Here is a 22034-nt window from a genome sequence, read left to right as displayed (position 1 = left end):
TCCCTTTTGGGATTTATGTGTTTTCAAGTGTTTTCAAATCACTGCCTTTATAATCCGAACAACGTTTTTTCTACAATATTCTTCGCAGATAGTGGTATGAATTTTATCTAGGAAGTCATTGTCGATATCATAGGAAAATTTGTGTTGACTGTGATAGAGCGTATACATTTTGGACAGCTACAATGTTATCCGGACCTAAGTCCGTCATTCCAGTGTAGACAGGAAAAATGACCGTTTCTATCTAGAAGAGTGTTCTACAGTTACGGTTTGTCCAATTTCGTAGAATTAGTATAGAATAAATTTCCAATAAATTTAGTTTAATGTTTCCTTCAGTTTTTAAATAACTCCAGTCTTCAGAGCTATCAGAATGTATCCCAATTATCGATGGAATTGTTTCTGGTAGGAAAGTATGCGTTTGCAAGAAGATTTCCCTTTCCTTCGAAACGATCAACACATTTCTCTTTTTCATCTGATATGCGTAAGTCTTTTAAACGATTTAACATTTTCAGGGTGGTTAACATCACGATAAAATGTCGAGCCAGAATGTTTAGTCCACACATCGAAAGCTTTTTTAGTTATTTCTTGAGGGATATTGAATCGCCATTGAAAAATGCCACGAAAAGTTGCGTTTATTTCAAAAAATACTTTCTTAGTTTTAAAGTGATATGGGATCTCCGATCCCACATCTAGGTTTTTGCATTAACTGAACAATCTCTTCCTTCAATTTACCGTCTATTAAGTAGCTGATAATACTCTTGAAACAATTTTATCGCACCGTTCAATATGCTTCAAATTTATTTCAATCTTATTTTCACTATCAAGATAACCGAATTCTGTCAGATATTCCTCCACCGGGATTTGTGAACGTAGCTCTAGCAAATAAGAAAAATACTATGCAAATCATGTTCAATTGAGGATCTAATTGAAACTAATCCATTAATAAATTGGTGTAAGAATAAATTAATATACGGGATACAATTTTACTGGAAAGGGTATTAGGTATTAAGAAAAAAAATTATTAATCTAAAATGAATATTTATTAATAATATTATACGTTAAAATTTCTTTTCCAATAATTTACAAAGTTCAAAATTTTCAATCTTCAGATTCGGTCCCAGTTATCGAAATGATTTTCTTCAGTAAGCCAATGGTTACACTCGATGGTAAGCTTCTCCTTTATATGTCTTCATCCTGTTTAAGGTATGATGAAAGTGAATTCCAAATTTGATCTATGTAGCTTCCATACATGTCAAGTATAAAGTTTTTTTGAGGGTACTTAAGCATTTCAGCACTAGGAAAAGCAAATCCTAGCACGATATATTTTGTGATGCTCTCATCGCCGTTAGCCGTTACATCACATACTTTACTGTTTTCCATCCACCACTTATTTACAGGTAACAGAAACACATATTTAACCGCACAGTTTTTCTTCTGTACAAAAGGACACGATCTGTCAATCTAATTAATTGATCTCACGTTTTCTAATCCAATTTGTTACCTGCACTCAGCCTTCATTGATATAAACATCTAAGATATTTTTCTTTTCCAATTTTTAACGTAAACTTTGTCACATAGTTTATTCAGAATCTCTTTTAAAAAGGAATAACTCTTAAATCCAACATTCCTTCTCAGTGCATCCCGTTTGTTACCAGTCATTTCTTTACTTTTGTTTTCTGATCATTCTAGCTCGATAATCATCAACAATATGCCCCGTCGTATTAGTAATGCTTTTCGTTGTTTTCAAATGAAGCCAACGGTCCATTGGAATTGCAGATTCGACTTCATCTACATGCTTACCCTCTTCGATTATTTCAAGTGTAGCTATTTTTTTTACTAGTTTGAAGATATGTTTAAATTTATTTGCATACATTTTTTTCTTTTCGCTCAAAACAAGCCCCATGACAATATGTTTTCTCTTTATGCTCTTTCGTGATCTCGTCGGCGGGTTGTTCATGATCCACCATCATGAACATAATGATATATAGATTAATATCTCTTACCTAGAGCTATATATAATAAAAAATCAGGACTGTCGCTATGGGCACGTCCACAAAGCTAAAGTTAAGAAAGATAAATTAAAGTTACTGTGTCTGTTTCATTTTGCAGTAGTTTTTTTTGTAAGAATTTTTACTGTTATACTGTTAACATGTCCATTTTTATTTTTTTTTTACTTGAATTCTAAAATAGTTTGCAGTTATTAATACCAGACTACTACTTAACAATGATATTAACAAAAAAAATGATTATGTTCTTTTGATCTCAGTTTAATACCAGCATAAATAATAAAACAAGACATTCATCTTGTTTGAGTAAAAAACTAAATTATTAAATATTATTAAAAAATATGTCTTACCTTACCAGAAATTAATTTTGAACTTCTCAAGATCGTTCAGTCCTTAGACCATCATCAGGAGATTAAAATATATTATAAAATAAAGTTAAAAAATGAAATTATGAAACATTCATGACTGTTTGAAAATTATCAGTGTGCTAGTTATCAGTATACTAAATACTGATAACAATCAGTCATGACTGGTTAATATTTTAATTTTTTAACTTTATTTTATAATATATTTTAATCTGCTGACGATGGTCTAAGGACTGAAAGATCTCAAGAAGTTCAAAATTAATTACTGGTAAGGTGGATTTGTACTTTTTAATAATATTTAATAATTTATTAATACAACAGCGGTAACCATGTTGGAGAAATTGAAAAAAATTAAATATAAAACTGAATTAAGAACTGTTTTCAAGTTAAATGATAAATCAGACAGGCAATCCTGATATAAAAATACACATTAATTCAAATGGAAATGAATTCCTGATTCCAAAGGCTGTCATAACTTTGTTATAATCACATTCATTCTTTATTGAAATTGTAATATTTGATGACCACTAACCTGCTATAGACCATTAACAATATAAACAATTTATTTAAATTTAAGTGATTTTATATGGCATTGAGATTAAATTAAACCAGAAATATGACAACCAATTCCCTTTAAAAACAATTCACAGTTTCTTGGATACATGTTTCAAATATAAAAATCCTGATGAGTAAGACTAACTTGAAATACATCTGTCATAATAATACCTCTTTCACCACCGATTGATGCATAAAATTGCATGTAACAGTTAGCTATTCACAATTTCTAATGTCATTGATGGAAAATATGTGATAGAAAATTCATTGTTGAAACTAACAAGAAAATGAAGATGCAAAAATTCTCATACTGTAATTAAATATTTTTTCCAAATACTGAAAAAAACAAAATTATTATTTACCTGATATTAAGTTATTAAGATTATTAAGATAGTTAGTTATTAAGATTATAAGATAAAATCTGAAATCAAATTAAGAAAATTTTCATAATTTACCATATTGACAGCTAAAATCATATGATTTACAATCTTTTTTAGTAATTAGCATATTTAATATAATGTAAATAGAAGGCAGAAAATTTACAACATTATCTTAAATTATAAGTTAAGGATATTAAAAAAGAAGATTTAATAGATCCCATTGAAAAGTAATGAATATACACCATGATTATTCAGTCGAAGGTTGCCACAACTTAAGTATTTTCACAAGATTGTATTAACAATATTTAATGTAATTTCATAATACTAAAAGAAAAGAAAAAAATTAAAAAACAAAAAAAAAATTATAGTGCTGCAGTTTTATAATGCCCTGCAGCATTATAAAATGCCATCAGTAATAATATAATTTAAAATCTGCAGTCTTACTTCATTTTAATGTGGGTGTAACCAGTTATACAAACCAGTTATCCTCACATCTGGCATCCAAAATGACAGAGTTCTCCATGTCATCCCAATCACCATCTTCAATTCCCTATCCCGAATTATTTCTATCACATCTTCTACACATGTCTTCCTGACAAGATCTCTTCTGGTGTCTTTTCAGACAATAATCAAAATTCTTCTTCCAACATGGCTATACCACATTAATTGGCACATTTTCCATCCTTAGAAAAACTGAGCCCTCAATTCCTAATCTCCTCTTTATAGTCTCATTACTATTGTACTGTAAACCCCACTGAGTATCTTAAATGAACATCTTCTGAGCTTCCAACATTCTCTTACTGCTCTGGCTAATTGTCAATATTCAGATCTTGTACAATAATTACTGCATCTCATTTTAATGAATGGTGTCAGGTATTCATCCTTCTGATTGCACCTTTGTCCAGTGCTACTCTCCAATAAATTTCACTATCTGATTTCCTACCATCTTTAATAAGAGTATCAAGGTAATTGGACTCATGCTGACTTTTACAACTTCTACATTAATATTAAGATGCGGGTTAGATTGTACTGTGTCAAAGTTCGGATGATCTAGTTGCGCTTTAATGCGAGCTATATAGGAGCAGATCGTTTGGTTTCGTCTATACCAAAGAGATGGCTCACTACTGTTCACTAGTAGACTTACCACAAGGCTTTAACGAAGCTCACCTGTACCAAGACGGATAAATGAATGATGGACTGCATCGAGCATTCTAAGAGCGGTGGCTCGCATAAATGAGTAAGCCACGCAGCCGTAGTCTAAGCGTGAACGGACCAGAGCTGAGTAGAAGCGCAGCATGCTTACTCGATCAGCTTCCCAACGAGTATTAGACAAAACTTTCAGCATGTCTAGCATTTTTAGACATTTTACCTTCAGCTCCTGAATCCACATTAGTCGTTGGTTTAACCATATTCCTAAAAATTTAACTCATGTGCTTGGTTCAACTGGTTCACCATTTAAAAACAGTTGAGGGTCAGCATGTTCCCTCAACCGGGAAAAGCAAAAGCATTTCGTTTTCTTTGTGGGAAAACGTGAATCCAGTCGTATTACAAGATGATTCTAAACGGGTTATTGTATTTTGGAGCAAAAGTTTGAATTTAAAGTTCTAGATGCAACGTAAATTGAAAAATCATTCAAAAACAACGAAAAAATTGAAATTTCTATAAATAGTTCCCAGATTTGTTCTAATTTTTGACCCCATTGGTTAAACTACAGTACCCATATCTTTTTATTTTTTCCTGACAGGGTGTTCTAAGATGTGCTGGTAAAACTAAAGTGCTTAATTCAAAACATGCGTACAACTGGTCAGTCTGAACATCCCACATTTTATTACTTTCTCCTAATTTCATTGAACCGATTTTATATTAAAGTGTGAAATTTAATTTAAATCTTTCCTTATAAGGGATTCATACGATGTGTTATTAATTTTTACTGGTCGTAAACAAAGCTAAATTGTATGTCCTCTATTACCAAATGTAATATAGTCAGCACCTCTATGAACACTCTGTAGAACCGATTTCTAAGATCGTTTATTAAATTCGTTACCTAAAGCGGTTTTCTATTTGTATTCCATAATTGGTCTGTGATGTTAATAAATAAATTAAATGTAAATAAAGTCATTAACATTTTAAAACCCAAAGGTGTAATCCAAAAAAAAAAATTGTCAAGGATGAGGCCGGGAAAGTTATGAAATCTTTCGTCGGCTTTTTTTAAATTCTCTATTTCACTATTATCATTCCAGGTATGCTACAAAATTCGCAAAATAATCGGTGAAACGTTCAGAAATTTTTTCATCGTCAAAGTGTATGTACTTTAGTTGCCATAGTTACTGATATTCAGTCTTTCATAATTTAGGTTTTTGTAAGTCCTGAATACTTAAATTTTTATTCATCAGAACTATTCTAACAACCATGAGAGTAAAGAATATTGTGGGGGACCAGCGGACGGAGCCCTCTGATTAAACTAACTCAATGAATATAATTGTGTTTTAAAGTAGTTTGTTACAACCTTCAATCCATGTGTTTTCTTTTCTATTATAAGCAAATGATATTTTTCATTTGTTTTGCACGACTTGAAGTACAACTTGGTTGTTTTCGACATATAGTTAGTCACTTAAATTACTTCAAGGTTTAAACTTATCTGTAGCTGAACACAACTATTTATTTATTAATACAATAACAAGAGACTGATGAATAACAATTACTAATGAATGATAATGAATTTTTTTGAATATGAAAAATGCCATGCTTGATCAGAACAAACCTGAAACTTCTGATAAAAGGCAGAAATATTATAATTCCATGTAGAGGTCGGCATTATGTATCTAATTCAATTAATAGTGTTTATCTACTATTTTTTATTTATTTATAGGTTATCTCAAAATAATTTCTATTATTCTAATCTCATACAGATATGTATTAGAAAGCTCATCTTTACCTTAAAAACGCCTTAGCCAAAATCAGGGTTTTGTACGACTACATAGGACTTGAGTATACCAATATTATTTGCTCCACTTCTCCAAACCACACAAATGGAAGTACGTCTGTACTTTAAAGATCCTAGTGTCCTTAACAGTTTCCATTGAACATTTAGAAAGAATCCACAGTACACGTGATCAAGGATACAAGAAAAAATAGGGAATTTTTTTCTGTTTAGCTTCTGGGAATCACCGTCAGGTATTAACTCCAAAGAATGAATGAGGATGATATGTATGAGTGTAAGTGAGATGTAGTCTTTTACAGTCTCAGGTCGACCATTTCTGAGATGTGTGGTTAATTGAAATCCAACCACCAAAGAACACCGGCATCCACGATCTAGTATTCAAATACGTATAAAAGTAACTGTAACACTACTTTTACTAGGATTTGAACGTTGGAACTCTCGACTTCGAAATTTCCTAATTTGCGAAGATGCGTTTACTACTAGACCAACCCTGGGTTCACTACTGGGATTGTTAAACAAAAAACAAACCCTCATCCAAAGGCATACTTTAAACTTCCACCCAGACAGTGAGTATCCATCCCGTTCAAAACCCCTTCGGAGATCGGCTATCTAATCCCAGTATGAAACAGCAAATTACAGATCAACGATTTTGAATCAACCGGATCAGATATATGCTGAAATTAATCACTTTTTAACCAGGACAGGAACTTAAGAACCTAGCTTAGAAAACTTACGTTTCATAAAGAAAATTCTCTCATTTAGAGAATTACGTGCTATGAAAAGTATCAGACTGGATTGCAAAATTTACTAGAATCCCAATATAAAGTGTTTAATCTTGCGGTAGTAATATAAAATATTCTATCTATAACGTTCACTCATTTATCAAAAACCAGCGTGGTATGATCACTGCTCAAAGTGATCACAATATTACAAAATATTCTGAAACGTGGTAAAACTACAAAATTTATATATTGTGCGTACTTTCTTTTTCTTTAAATTGTCCACAATATTTAAACATTTTTATTTTACAATTATGATTTTTTTTAGTAAAATCAGACAAGTTTTTATCATTCATCTATAGGGCTTAACAATTTCATACGATTCAACAAGGGACAAAAGTCACTCGTGTAAGTGACTCACATCCTTTATCAAGGATAACAAATATCCTTCACTAGCTTACTTAGAAAAGACAGTTAAAGTAGTTCCTTGTTGTTTTCTTCACTGAGCTAACAAGGTTGCATCTAGATATTCAGTCTTCTATCCATATAAGCGATATTTTTATTCTGTTCATTATGTTTGTACAGTGAACAACATTATTCTCTATTCTCCTAGAAATGATAAGCAGAATATTAGATCATGAAACCTTTTCGCATTATCTTCAACAAATTAATGATTATCTTACAAATGACTATAATCAGCAATTTAAAAAATGTCAGTTGTTCATGCAAAGAAATATATTACCCTCCTAAATTTTGTTTACTAATGAAACTAAATTTTCACATGGTGGTATAAATAATATAAGAAATGTTTTACATAGGGTTAAACTTTCGATGTACTTCATCAATAAATGAAATAGCCATTACAGAAAATTGTGCATTATGGGAGGATTGTACCCGATCATACCTTCAGTGAGCAGCGTAAAAGGGAATCTTATTCAAACATAAGCTACAGCAATTTGCAAATGAGTAAAAATTAGGTATATGATAAGATGGATATACCTAAGAAATATATATATATGTATTATATACACAGTGATTCAAAATTGCACGGGGCAGACTCTCGATAGGTGATTCTAGAGCCAAAAATAAGAAAGAATGTTCATATAAACATAGGTCAGAAAACTCTTCGTTAGCTCGCTCGTTTCGCTTCGTTTCGGCTCGCAAAACACTTACCCTTGCTTTCAGCTCCCTCTGTGAAATTAAACAGTTTTAAAAATTTTATGGCACAAATCGAGGGGTAAATTTGGTGTTTTCTTATGGTTTTTGATCTAAGGGATTGAAAAAGTGATCCCAGACCTCTATCTTATTTCTATTTTTAAGAAAACGAAGTAGAACATGGAGAATACACTTTTTTAGGTTTCGAATAAAATAACTTTAGAGAATTTAATTCTGAGAAAACTGATGTAAATAACGTCTATTAAAATTAAACAGGAATTAGAGAAGTTCAAGTTTAATAAAAACAAAACACACAAACTGGATCGGAAAATTGATACGATTTTAAACAGAACAATTTTCATGAATGTTTGAACAACATAGTGTAAATGAAAATAAATAAAAAACTTATCAATCGTTGGTTAATTTAAATTTTATGTTTACAAAAAATGTTAACAGTTTTATGAAAAAAAATTACACCTTATTTATTCAAATTCCTTCATAAATTATAAAGTTTTGGAAAAAATTTTTGAAGTATGTCACTCTAGATTAAAAAACCAGTTCTGATTTCTCCTGAATAAAATTAAATAACTTGACACGATCTCAACTGGAATAATTTTGTTAATGTTGTCATGTAATAAACTATAATAATATAATACTATTGAAAATATTGTAATAAAATAGGTATTACTGAAATCAGGAAAATATTATAATAAATAATATTAATGAAAAATATTTTGCATTTCACGTTTGTCGTTTAATCAAAAGTTGTTGGTTATTAAACAACCAATAATTTTTTTCTATTAAAATTTATTTAATAACAATAAATTATCGTATCAGATAATAAAATATTAATAAAAAAAACTACAGTAACTGTTCAAATTGGCGGTTCTCGTTCAAAATACTCTCATCCAGGCGCTCATCCAAGATGCCAGATGTCTGACGAATCTTCTCAATCCCATTTAGATTTATTGTGAAAATTCTTTTACGTTCACGGGGGTGTCGTATTCACGTGTTTTTAAGTGAGACGTCTAACTTCACTTTCATATTTGTTAACCGGCGATGAGAGACCAATGTGCGGTGTTTGCAATAAAACACTTACAATTAAGCATCTAATAGAAGAGTGTACAGTATATGAGGACCTCAGAAAGAGGTTCCGTCTAAGAAATTATATTACTGCTGATTTAGCTAATGGAAATGAAAGAAAAATACTTGCATATTTACTCGCCATTGGACTTCTTAAAAGTCTATAAAAATGGAAATTTAAAGCTGTGTTAAAGAGTCTCTAAGAGGTAGTTTCATCCATATATGGGAGTCTCGAAGCGTGGCACGTATAATGATGGGAGGTAGCCCTCTTGCCTAGGCCACCCTGGCTTGTCTGCATTCAAGAGCAGTGAGTCGGGGTGTGTCCAATGATGGCATGGGGGACCCTCAAGGGTGGACTGAGGGCGCGAGGCTATGGGTGGGCGCAATGCATGCCTGTAGCCTGTTTATATGGAGAGTCAACTGCCACGGCATCCTGGCGCGACTGTTATTCTGCTTAACGGCGGTTCTGGTCGCCCCGAGGGTGCTAAAATTAACAAATAATCGAGACAGGTAGAAGAAGATAATGGTATTGATAACTTGTATTTTTAATTTCATGGTTTTTTGAGAACCTTATCACAAAATTTAATATCGGGGCCCTTTACACCCCGTAAGTGTTGTGCTTGTCTTTGTTGTTTGTGTTTTAATGTTCTGTGTAGTTTGTGCTTTTAAATAAAATGTAAGGGCCCTTTACATCCTTACATATGACGATCCTGATGGTGATACTAATTTCTTTCTAAGAACGTGATGAGGGCTAATGACCTTAGTAGTCGATGCCCGTAAAAATTCAAGAAAAGAAATAAAATAGACAAAAAAACATTTCACAATAATAATTAGAATAGTGGCAATAATGGCAAAAGTAAACAATAAAAATATTACATATCAATAACAAACAAATAATCATAAATGTCAATTAACAGAGATTATATACAAAACAGAATTTAAAGTAATCGTCAGGATTTATTTACAGGTAGATTAATAAGTATGAAAATCAGAATTTCGTCTCATTGACGAAAGATATAGTAGCATCACCGCTAGTCTTAACTCTTTTAACCACTAGTCTTGTATTTATAACAATAGTACAAGATATAAACAAGTATAAAGTTCTTTCACTCCGAATACCTTTGCTGTTCACAAATATAAATAATAAAGTTATTCTAACAATTTATGAATGAAATTTAGTACATTTGATCTCTTTCTTATAGTCTTTCAGTAACTCACCGATATTATTACTGGAATTACTCGTGGCATCACCTTAATAGTATAGAACTTAAATTCACACTGGAAATTCGCTCCTTCGCTGTCCTCCTCGCAGAATGGTCTCGCTGACTGACGTCTTGTAGACTCTCGTCTCGCAGACTCACATCGCAGAATCTCTTCGCTGGACCGATTTTTAACTGGTCTTCCCCGGAGTATTTATACTCCTATCTTCTTTACCTGCCGCACCGGATCCAACTCGAAGCGTGAGAACGATTGACCGAGCCCTTTCGTTTCCATGTATTCCAAACCTTGGTCCGGTAACTCTTCTCACGAAACAAGTGTGTCAGTGGAGCAGTTTCTTTAACCCCCTTTCTTGATTCCTCCCATTATTATATTTTCTACTACTTTCTTCTTAATTGGTAGGAATCCGTTACTCAGGTCCGCTATACCGGTCTTGTTACAATACGTTGATATAAAGTTTATTTATTATTTCAATGTGGGTAACTTCTCCTGAATTCCTGAAATGGTTTTTATAAAAATTCTGTATATATAAATGCTACCTTTATAAAAAAGTAATTTATTCTAAAAAAATAGTTAAATAATAATAATATTTAACTAATGATGCAAATAACAGACTTGTGTAACACAATACGATACTGCGGCGTGCAAGGAGAGACCGATTCATTATCTTTCTATCACCTAAAAAAAAACTAAAGACTTTATTTTAAATGGAAAATTAACGGTATTAACTCCTATTAAAAAAATTAAAAAAAAAAAAAAAAAAATGTGTGTTGTAACGCTGTTTTGACTAAGATTTTGCTACATTTTCTTCAGCTGTACAGTTAAGTGGGGTAGTTCCATGTTTTAGGTACACACCTACTCATTCCAGTCTATAACTGTACAATAAAAATTATGAGCCGATATGAATGAAATTTTTATTTTTAAAGAAAAAAAAATTCACCCATTAATATAATTTTTTTCCATAAATCTTTATCCTAGTTTATGAACAAATAATACAATCTATATTCAAAAACGTGTAACAAAAGATAATTTTAGTTCCTGCCAATAACGTAACTGAAGATTAGTGAGGCTTTTAAACTGCACTGTTTTCTATTAATGATTCGCATCATTAAAATTGGTTGGTTGTGATTTCATGCGTAAATAATACTGTACTATAAATGTTGTAAATTAGTTCAATGTAAACATATTAGGATCATAGTTTTAAAACTTTTACAGAAAATTAGTTTTACGAATAATGTTATTAATATAACTTCAGTACCATTTTGGTAATTTAATTTTTATAACGATTAACTTTTAAATGTATACAAATTTTCTCTAGCGTTTTATTATTCCCAAATCGTTAACAGTTTCAGTGTTTTTTTATGGGATTGCTATTAACTTCTAACTCATATTTCATTCTAAAAAATTGTTACATTTTTGATCGGATTGTAAAAAAAAGGACAAAAATTCGTTTTTATTTTGGAAAAAAGAAAAAATATGAACAACCTCCTTCAATATTAGAAGATAGCGTAGATCTATAGATGTCATGCTACATAATGGATGTCAAAGTGAGCACGAAATTATATAATAAACTATTTTTAATGACTTTCGTCGTACTAGAATGTCTTAATTAGGGAACAACCATAACATTAAATACTTCACTAATTTTTGTTTTCAGCCAGTTAATGTTATATAATGTTTCACAAAATTCAACCTAGAAATTAGAGGAAGTGATACCTCAATAACTGAACAGTAATTACTTTTATATTTTTCTCTTTTTAAAAGAGATAATTTTTACGATTCCAAAGGACTGATTTCATAATCAAGATAATTTAAGAAATTAGGAAATAAAAAATCATTTATAATACGCTCTGAATAAATATTAATTAGACTAAACCGACCCGTAAAATAATTTAAGCTATACTCAAAAGTCACCACTCTAATGCCAGTAATTAACGAACAATCAAGCGTTACATTTTATTTAATAATGACGTTATATTGTTTAGTATATCTTGAATGTCATGCTCAAATTGAGGTATGTTATTTAAATTTTAAGTAGTTTTCCAATATCTCTTCCAACTGAGAACGGAGTAAGCTAATTAATATTTATTACAACACATTAAATGTTTAAATATAATGTTTCGATATTAAACCAACCCGTAAAATAATTTAAGCTATACTCAAAAGTCACCACTCTAATGCCAGTAATTAACGAACAATCAAGCGTTACATTTTATTTAATAATGACGTTATATTGTTTAGTATATCTTGAATGTCATGCTCAAATTGAGGTATGTTATTTAAATTTTAAGTAGTTTTCCAATATCTCTTCCAACTGAGAACGGAGTAAGCTAATTAATATTTATTACAACACATTAAATGTTTAAATATAATGTTTCGATATTAAAAAACTAAATTAAAGATAAAAATAATTATTTTTTAAAATAAATTATGCACTAATTTTTTAAATATTTAATCTAACTGTGTAGACTACTTCTTATTTTTTCATTTATTTATAGTAGTATCAAATCAGTTTACAGAAGTTCTTGGATAATCTTAGATAAGTTTGAAAATTCCAGCACCATAGGCAAAATTCTGATACTTCTGTTTCATTTTGTCTGGTAGCAGATAATGACGCTGTTGCAGGAGGAACGAGTAGAAATTATTCTGTTGTCTGGCGGTGAAGGTTATTCAGTTATAAGTTTAATCGACGTCATCCCGAACGCCATCTCTCAGCACTGTAGGAAGATTACTTGACAAGTTTAAGGGGACGGGTAGTATTGCAGACTTGTCCCGATCGGAAGGGGACAGACTGGTGACGCAGTTCAAGAAGTTGTGATTATTCCGGTAGTTGAAAAAATCAATCCGGCGAACTAACCTGGAACTGAATGTACTTTGGATTCATCGTCCACAATATCCTGAGGATGGAAAAATTTCACCCGTCTAAGCTCCAACTCTTGTAGCACTTATTGGAAGATGAACCTGATAGTAGAATGGAAATGTGTGGGTGATTTTTGGATAGGATTGAGGAGAATACGAACTTTCTATTCACTGTACTGTTTTTTGATGAGGCTAATTTTTATGTGAAAGGTGAAGTCAACAGACAAAAGGGCTACCTTCCACAGGAGAACCCCTATCAATAGCATCCCTCTATAAAGCAGGGGTCTGATCGTTTTAGAGTGTAGTGGGGCATTTGAAATGATCGTATCAGAGGTCTGTACATTTTTGGAGGAAATACAGAAGGCGAAAAATACCTACAAATGCTTGTAGATTGGCTGATGCCCCCATTGGATATCATCGGAGAGCGTCGTGAATGGTTCATGTAAGACGGAGCCCTACCATACTACACAAATTCTGTACGATAATGACCGGGTGAAACCTTTTCTGAATACTGGGTTGATCGCAGAAGACCTGTTGAATGGGCACCACAGTCGCCAGATTTGAATTCATTCATTCTGGAGTTATCTGAAGTCACAGATGTGTAGTGTACAGTGGGAAGTTGACGATGTGACCCACATACGCAACAGGATTCAAGACGAATGCTAAACATAGACAATCATTATGACCCCAGTGTGTTAAATGGCCTGAAATTCCGCCTACAAACCTGTCTGGATTTGACGAAGGACATATTGAACTAATGTTGTGATTTCGCTTTTCGTGCAAGACTTTTCAGATACTCTTCCAGCATCACAATAAATGATAAACAAAAGCATAAATGAAAAAAAATAAACAAAGGTAAACAGTGGAAGTCCATTCTTACAAAATTAAGTTTTATGTTCATAATAAGAAATATTAAGATAGTAAAATTGTAACGATTAAGACAATATTTTTCGAAAATATATATGTACAGTAACAAAATTTAAATAGATTATAACTCTTCACTTACTAGTTAAAATCTACTTCTTAATATTTCGGTGTGTTTAATGTATTCTGTATCGACAACGAGCAGTTTAAATACGCTGAGTTGACTTGGTTCGGTGTGTTTAATGTATTCTGTATCGACAACGAGCAGTTTAAAAACGCTGAGTTGACTTGGTGGTTGTTGTTGACTATAATGTTATTCTTTTAGCTCTCTCCTTCTCGTATCCATCGTTCAAAAATTTTTTCAACTCATTACATAATTTAATCTACGTACCTTACCCCTGCGACGAACTTTCACTCGCAGCAACATCTAATTTTTTCTAAAGGTTTTATTTGATTATATACAGCAGCGTATATCAAATTGGGGGTCGTGAAATTAGCCTACAACTTCAGATGTAAACAATAATGAAATCGTTTTATGAGAAATAAATCATTTATTACGAACATATTACTTACATTTATAAGTACACATGTAAAAACATAAATTAATGAAATGGTTACGTTAGTTTTTCATTTAAAAGTTTCTCCTTACTTGAATCTATGTTAGAAACTCGCAAAAGCAAATTGTTTTCAAGTGATAAAAGACGATACCTATATTTAGTTTTTAGTGCAAACATAAACGAAAAACCCTTTTCACAGAGGTAAGATGTGGCGAAAGGGATTAATATTTTCAATCCTTCTGTGACTAAATCTCCATATTCACTTAGACGAGCAAGCAAAAACGTATCTAAATTTTCAGATGTGAATTGTAATTGTAATGTTTTATCGGCAGACATTTGCATGAGGTGGTCGTGAATTTCAACTGGTAACTTAGCAGCTGAAATAATGTTTTACTAAATGGATTCAGTACCCATCTCTTCGAGAAAACATTTTTATCTTCCACGAAATACTCCGCCAACTGAAAATTTAACTATCGCAAATGCATCTTAATGTTATTCAAACCGTGGTGAATAATAGTGTGTTCTTTATCCAAATTTTTCTCAATATAATCGGAAGTGAGTGGAAAATGTATCATAATTTTTTCTTTGAAAGCATGTAATCCAGATCAAGCTTCTTAATGAAAGCAAGACCTTTGTCTCCCATTAATAAAATATCTTTATCATCTCGATGTAAATTCACATTCAAGTCGTTTAAATGTGAAAATACATCAGCTAAGTAAGCCAACAGTAACATATACTCATTATTCTGTAAAAACATTGCGAATGGCGTTTGTCTATCCTGGAAAAATATTATTGATTCATCTCAAAATTCCAATAACTTGGTTAACACTTTCCCCTGCGATAACCATCTGACTTCTGAACGGAAAAGAAGAGATCTTTTTTCCGCACACTAAAAAATCCGAAACTTCAATTATTATTAATTTCAATGAAACTACGCTTTAAATACTTAAATAAAGGTAGCAGATGCACGTTTCACATTCGAATCTAAACTGACGTTCTGTAATCTCTTAAGCTTCTTTTATACCGCTTGGAGCACGACGTGTTCAAACTTATCATGTGCATGTTCGAGTAAGATGCTGTCACAGCGAACATTATCCAAGCAGACAAATTACAAAAAGGACGTAGACATCAAATTTGAACCTGTAAATTACTCATGTTTGTACACTTCATACATGCATGTTCATACCCGCCGCTACCAAGGCAGCTAAATAATTTTAATTAAGTTTTATTGGGTTGAAGATGTTGGGGGGGGGGGGGTCACGAATATTCATTATATATATTTTTTACATTTTGGGGGTTGTGGAGCTAAAAACGTTAAAAATCCCTGTTCAAGAGACTTCAAAAAAGGAAGGTAAAAAAACTGAAAAGTAGCCTGTTGCAGTTCAGTTTTACTAAAGAATATGCATGCATTTGTATGAAATTAAATCCAATTCTTGAAGATATGGAATATTTTTATTTCTACCCACTTATCTAAAACAGTTTCACGATTAAATGTGATATTGAACTGATTAAATAAGTGCTGTTCCTAATTTACATACAACATTTTAAATTTATCATTGTTTAATCCATCCATACTCGAATCTTTCTCTAACTAATCTAGTTTTACTTTTACCTATTACCTCCTCCAATTTAATAACGATAATATTAAATTGTTAAAAACAAAATTAAATAAGTCTATAAAGAAAGTTATCGATAAATAATCAGTTTTAATGTAAAAATTCTTATAATATTATAACAAACTACTTAACCGGGTGTTATTTTTCTTTTAAAAGAATACCATTTTATTATAGCCCAAACCTTTCTATCTTCCTAAACAATCGTAATCCTGCTCCTAGTTCTTCAAAGTAATCCTATTTAGTTTTTAATCTTTTTTTAATCTTTTTACTTTCAATAACTTCTTTCAAATTTAGGTCTGAATAATGTTTATGAAAAACAAGGTTCTATAGTGAAAATAGAAGTTTGGTTTGAATACAACTTTGATTATAAAAACCTTACTATTTGAAGCATCTAAGTTCTCTCTCATTCTTACAATCTTAGGCAGATCAACTAACACAGCTGAATTTTTATCCTAATATGTAAATTATAATTAAGTTCATTAAAATCGTAAGAATGAGAATGTATAAACCGTTATTCATTTCCAACGAGACAAATTATTTTTAGATATAATTCATGTTAAAATTGTAAGTATATTTCTCTTTAACAATTAGTCCAGACGAGAACAGTCTACGTACTCTGGAAGCTGAATCGACTGAGACATCTACATTAAGATGAAGCACAGTTCTAACCCATGCAATATCTACCACACTGACACCAGCATAATTTACAATATTACCAGGGCTGTTAATGGAGCTTCTTCTGTTTAATACTATCATCCCAGTACTTTCCATTGCTTCATGTAGTTTTAAACCTCTAACGTTGTTAAGTGTAGAGATATTCTTTTATCAGTTAAATTACGTAATTAAGCAATCGTTCCTCATGATTTAAAAATTGTAATCTCGTAGTCCATTCATCTACAGTATATCCGTATTATATCTTCTTATCTGATAATCCTAAGAAATAAATCACACAGAATTTCAATACATTTTTCGGTACATGGACTCGGCATCCAGTATATTTCCAATACCGAAAAACGTTTTATTTGAAGTATTATCCAGTAATTATTATTTGAGCTTAAAATCACTACATTTTCACAGGTATTTTTTATAACTAGCGTAGTTAATTCACGGCTTGTCCTATCCCCAATAATTAATTCGTGTAGCGTTAGATCTTTCATCCAATTAATCTAAAAATCATTCATCAAAATATTATATCTGAGAAAAATTTACATCGGTATCTTATATTTCAGTAATAGTATTCTTATTACACGTAAAATCATCATCATCATCAGTATCCTTTCTCTTATTTCTGAGAGCTGGTGACCCGATTCATATTCCGCTGACAATTTCCCGCCATATCTCACGGTCCTTGGCCATTCGAATCAACGTGCTTAGCGTTTCTCCAGTCGCCTCTTCAATTTGGTCCAATCATCTTTTCAGTGGTATTCCGCGTGACCTGCTGCCTTCGGTCTTTCCCTGTATGACTAGCTTCTCAAGATATTCGCCAGGCCTACGGCCTATATGGCCGAAAAAGCGGAGGATGCCCTGAAGCATATTGTGGACAACCTCCTCTGTGTACCCAGTTCATTTATAATCGAGTTGTTCATCCTCTAAACCGACCATCCGACGCAGAGCATTATTCTATAAGACCACATTTCGTATCCGTCAATTCTCCTCCGATCTTCCTCCTTGATGGTCCAGGTCTCAACGCTGTACATGACTACTGGGAAGACTATTAAAATCAAATACATTATCAAAGCTGTTTAAATTCTAACATTTATACAGTCATCTTTTCCGGTTAATTGGCCCTCCAAATCATTAATTGCTGTATTATCTTGGATAAAAAAATAAGGCCTGAGTGATCCCTGAAAATTTGCATTTGAAGATATCCTGTTGAACAACCTAATTTAATTTTTCTTTTGTTTACATCTACACCAGTTTCTGATACATCCGACTTCCTTAGGACCTTCATTCCTTTTATTATTCCCAGAATACTCCTTCTTGTGCAAACGTTTTCCTTTTTGACCAAAGGTTTTCTTTCAGTACAGTAATAGATGAACAATCGTTAATAACCCTAGAATCACCAGTTTCTCTTGCAAACTCTATATTATCCCTAAACCAAGTACGCTCGAAGTACTCTTTTACTAGCAGAAGTTTCAATCCTTTAAACAACTTGAAGATGGTGATGGGCGAAATAAATTCAGATATAAAAATTGATTCAACTTGTGTTATTCAGCCGATATTTTTTTTTGTAATTGTTTCAATATTACGCAATGTCACTCAGTATTCATTCCTTCCTTCTTTAGCCCACCTTCTACAAAAGAGCGAGAGTGGATAAATTCCCTCAGTTGAATTTGCCATAGGAGTAAATTTCAGTCAAATACCAACTTTCTCTTTCTTTGTTTTACATAAGAAAAACTGAACAATATTAAATAGAAAATCTATATAGCCAATTTGAAAAAGCAGTAAAATAATAACTGATCATACATTCCCAATTTTAATTGTTTATAATAATACTAACAATTGTAACCCTACGTTAACCACGGAGCGTACAAAAAAGACATCCGACTCTGTTGGTATCTCTAATTTAACACCATTTTAAATTACACATAAGTATATTACTTACTAATAATAGCATCAAATTAAAATTTTCCGCTGAATTTCAAGTATTCCGTTAACAGATTTTGTGTAACGAAGGTTTTAATTTTCGAAAAATTAACTATTTATATTAATTGATTTTTGCTGAAGTAAAACATCAGTAATATAGACTAATTTCAGATAAAAAAATAAGAAAGCCAAAATATACATTTCGATATCTTATATATTCGTATTTACCAATCTAGTGGTTTCTATGAATCTGTAACTCTATCACGCAAAAACTACTCAACTGATTGAGCTGAAATTTTGCATCAACATAGTTTTTATATCCGGGAAGAACGTAGGACTATTATTCTAATGTTTCACTGTTTCAAGATGGTGGCTGTTTTAAAGACTTCCGGTATCAACAGGATTATTCTCCTTGCCGATATTCAGCTTTACTATGACCAAACTGATGATAAAATCGAGTTTAATGACCACTTGCTTTAGTTGAAATTAGATTTTCTACAAAAATCCTTTCTTTGTGTTTTTGGTTACTCTTTTGGTTAAAAAAACCCCGAAAATCACTTTTAGATAAGTGAAGAATATTTTCAAGTTCAAATCGAATGAATATTTCGTTTAGTATTGTTGGAAAATGGGAAGATTTTCATTGTTCAAACTTTTTGTAACATTCTTCACTCCATTCATGGTGGAATTTCGAAAAGTCTAGAAATTGGATTTTAGATATTTATATGGAAACTACACACACCATTAATCCAGTTAATATATTTATTTGTTACCGAGAAATTACAAAAAACAGCCTGGTTTAAAAGAAAATTTAACATCCATTTTAATTCTTTAAACTCGAAATTTAAAAAATCTAGAAATTATTTTTTACATATTCACATGAATATTACATACATAAAAAATCAGACTGATATCTCATTTTTTACCAACAAATTAAGAAAATAATAAATTTCATTGTTACTCAATTTTAACCCTTTAAACTCGGAATTGCAAGAAATCCTTTCTTATTGTGCACTTACACCGTAAGAAGAACATGTTTACAATTTTTCATCAATTATCTTCAGTAGTATTGCTGGTTGATGAATTAGTCAGTCAGTCAGTTAGCCAGTATGTGTGACAAAGTTGCATTATAGGTACAGATGCTATTAATTACCTTGACGTAAAGGATTGCTGATATTTTAACAAGTTGTATTAACAAAACTATAGATTATTAAATTTACCAAGTAAAATAGAAAAAAATAATACCAATTATGAAAATGTAATTAATTTAACACTGTTAAAAAAGTAAAAGATCAGGAGCTTTTCAGCGACTAGTTTTTCTAAAAAAAAATTCTATGTATTTCTAAAACCGTAATCCGTTAATCTCTTTATAACGTTTTTAAATTTATTGATTTTGATTACATTATACATTTTTCTTTTACTAAGCGATTTTAGGAACTTTCTTGAGAAGTTTGGAATATCATGGTGTAATCGTAAAATAAAGTTTTGGGTATATATTATTACAATACTTTTATGTAGTTCTATTATAACATTTTTACAAGATTTTTTCGTCACTGAGATTTATGAAGTATGGTAAATAATAATTGCTGAACTAACCCCACTTTTTATCTATGCTACCTTGTATTATTTCACAGAAATGAGGGTTTTCTAGATCTGCTGGGAGCAGGCAAACAATATTTTATTGCAAAAATTTACAGAATTTCGAACATAAAATGATTTAAAAAGAGAAAAAACTAATATAATAATAATAATAATTATCCCGTTTGACTTATTACAATTATTTTTACTGCTTAAAATTAATCTTTTTTAATTTAACAATAGACATTTTTCTTGTAGTTTTAGTTAAAAGAGGTAGTCAGAGTAGTTGACTAGTTTGAACATGGACATAAGCAATTTTACCTAAAATGTATGGTGGGAGCTTTGATCGACTATGTTTGATAAGCTTTATCCATTTCTTAATTCTTTTTGGAAAATTCATTTACAGAATTCTTTAAAACCTTTGATATCTGACAAAATTTACATGTATTGTATACAGACTGTTGACAAGGTTTTTTTTATTTTTGTATTATAACAATTTTTTTGTTATTATTCATATTCATAAATAATTGGATGCCTAAAGTGAAATTTTCTAAAATTTACATTTTCAAATGTTGTTTGAACCTTATGCATGTGTATCCAGTTTTATAATTAATGCAGTTATTCTTTGGATTACATTATTGTATATAAAAGTAATTGAAGATATTTGTTTTCAGTACTTTCTTTAAATTTAATCTTTTAGGTTACCAGCCACATAAGATTAAATAAAATAGAATACACACACACACACACACGCGCGCGCGCGCGCTACAGAGAGAGAGAGAGAGACACACACACACACACACACACACCCTCATACATACATATACACAAACACACAAACAAAAAAAACATATAGTGATACAACTTTTCTGGCCTGCCTCAAAAACAAGTTGTGGTTTAGTAGAGGTATCACTCCACCTAGCAAACTACCTCCTCCCAAAAATATGCATCAAACTTCTTCTCCCTACCTTACTATTCTACTTCAACTTGCATTATTGCTAATCCACACTGATCTAGTCTACTCCTACTCAAACGTATTCACAACTATCCATATTCTCAAAAAAACCTTACGAGTAAATATCACTTGAATAGAAAGTAAGAAATGAAACTACAGAAAGAAACTGTTACTTTTCTTGTATTTTATTGCTATAACATGTACAAAATGGCTGTAGTTCTCCTAAATTCAAGATTTTGTAAAAGATATTAAATATTTATATTAAATATGTTATGTTAAACATATAATCATTGCATATTTACTGGATCTGGAAAAATTAAAAAAAAATGAATCAGATAAACAACTAACATTACTGAAGCTTAACGTGTACTAATAAATCTCAGGAATGCCGGAATAATTATTATCTTTTTACCCTACATTTTCCAACTAATTTTCAAGAAAATCTTTTGTATGTTAGAATGTCATCACGGTTTATATCATAATGTGCTTATATCAATAATTCAATATTTCTTGTAGATAAAGATGACAAAAAATCTACGAGTCGTCTATTTAGATAATGCAATTTTTAGTTTAACTATTCCTCTTAAGTTACTTTTGACAATC

This window comes from Lycorma delicatula, chromosome 1 (genome assembly GCF_047948215.1).
Source record: "Lycorma delicatula isolate Av1 chromosome 1, ASM4794821v1, whole genome shotgun sequence".
NCBI classification, from domain to species: Eukaryota; Metazoa; Arthropoda; class Insecta; order Hemiptera; family Fulgoridae; genus Lycorma; species Lycorma delicatula.
This window is presented reverse-complemented; position numbering follows the sequence as displayed.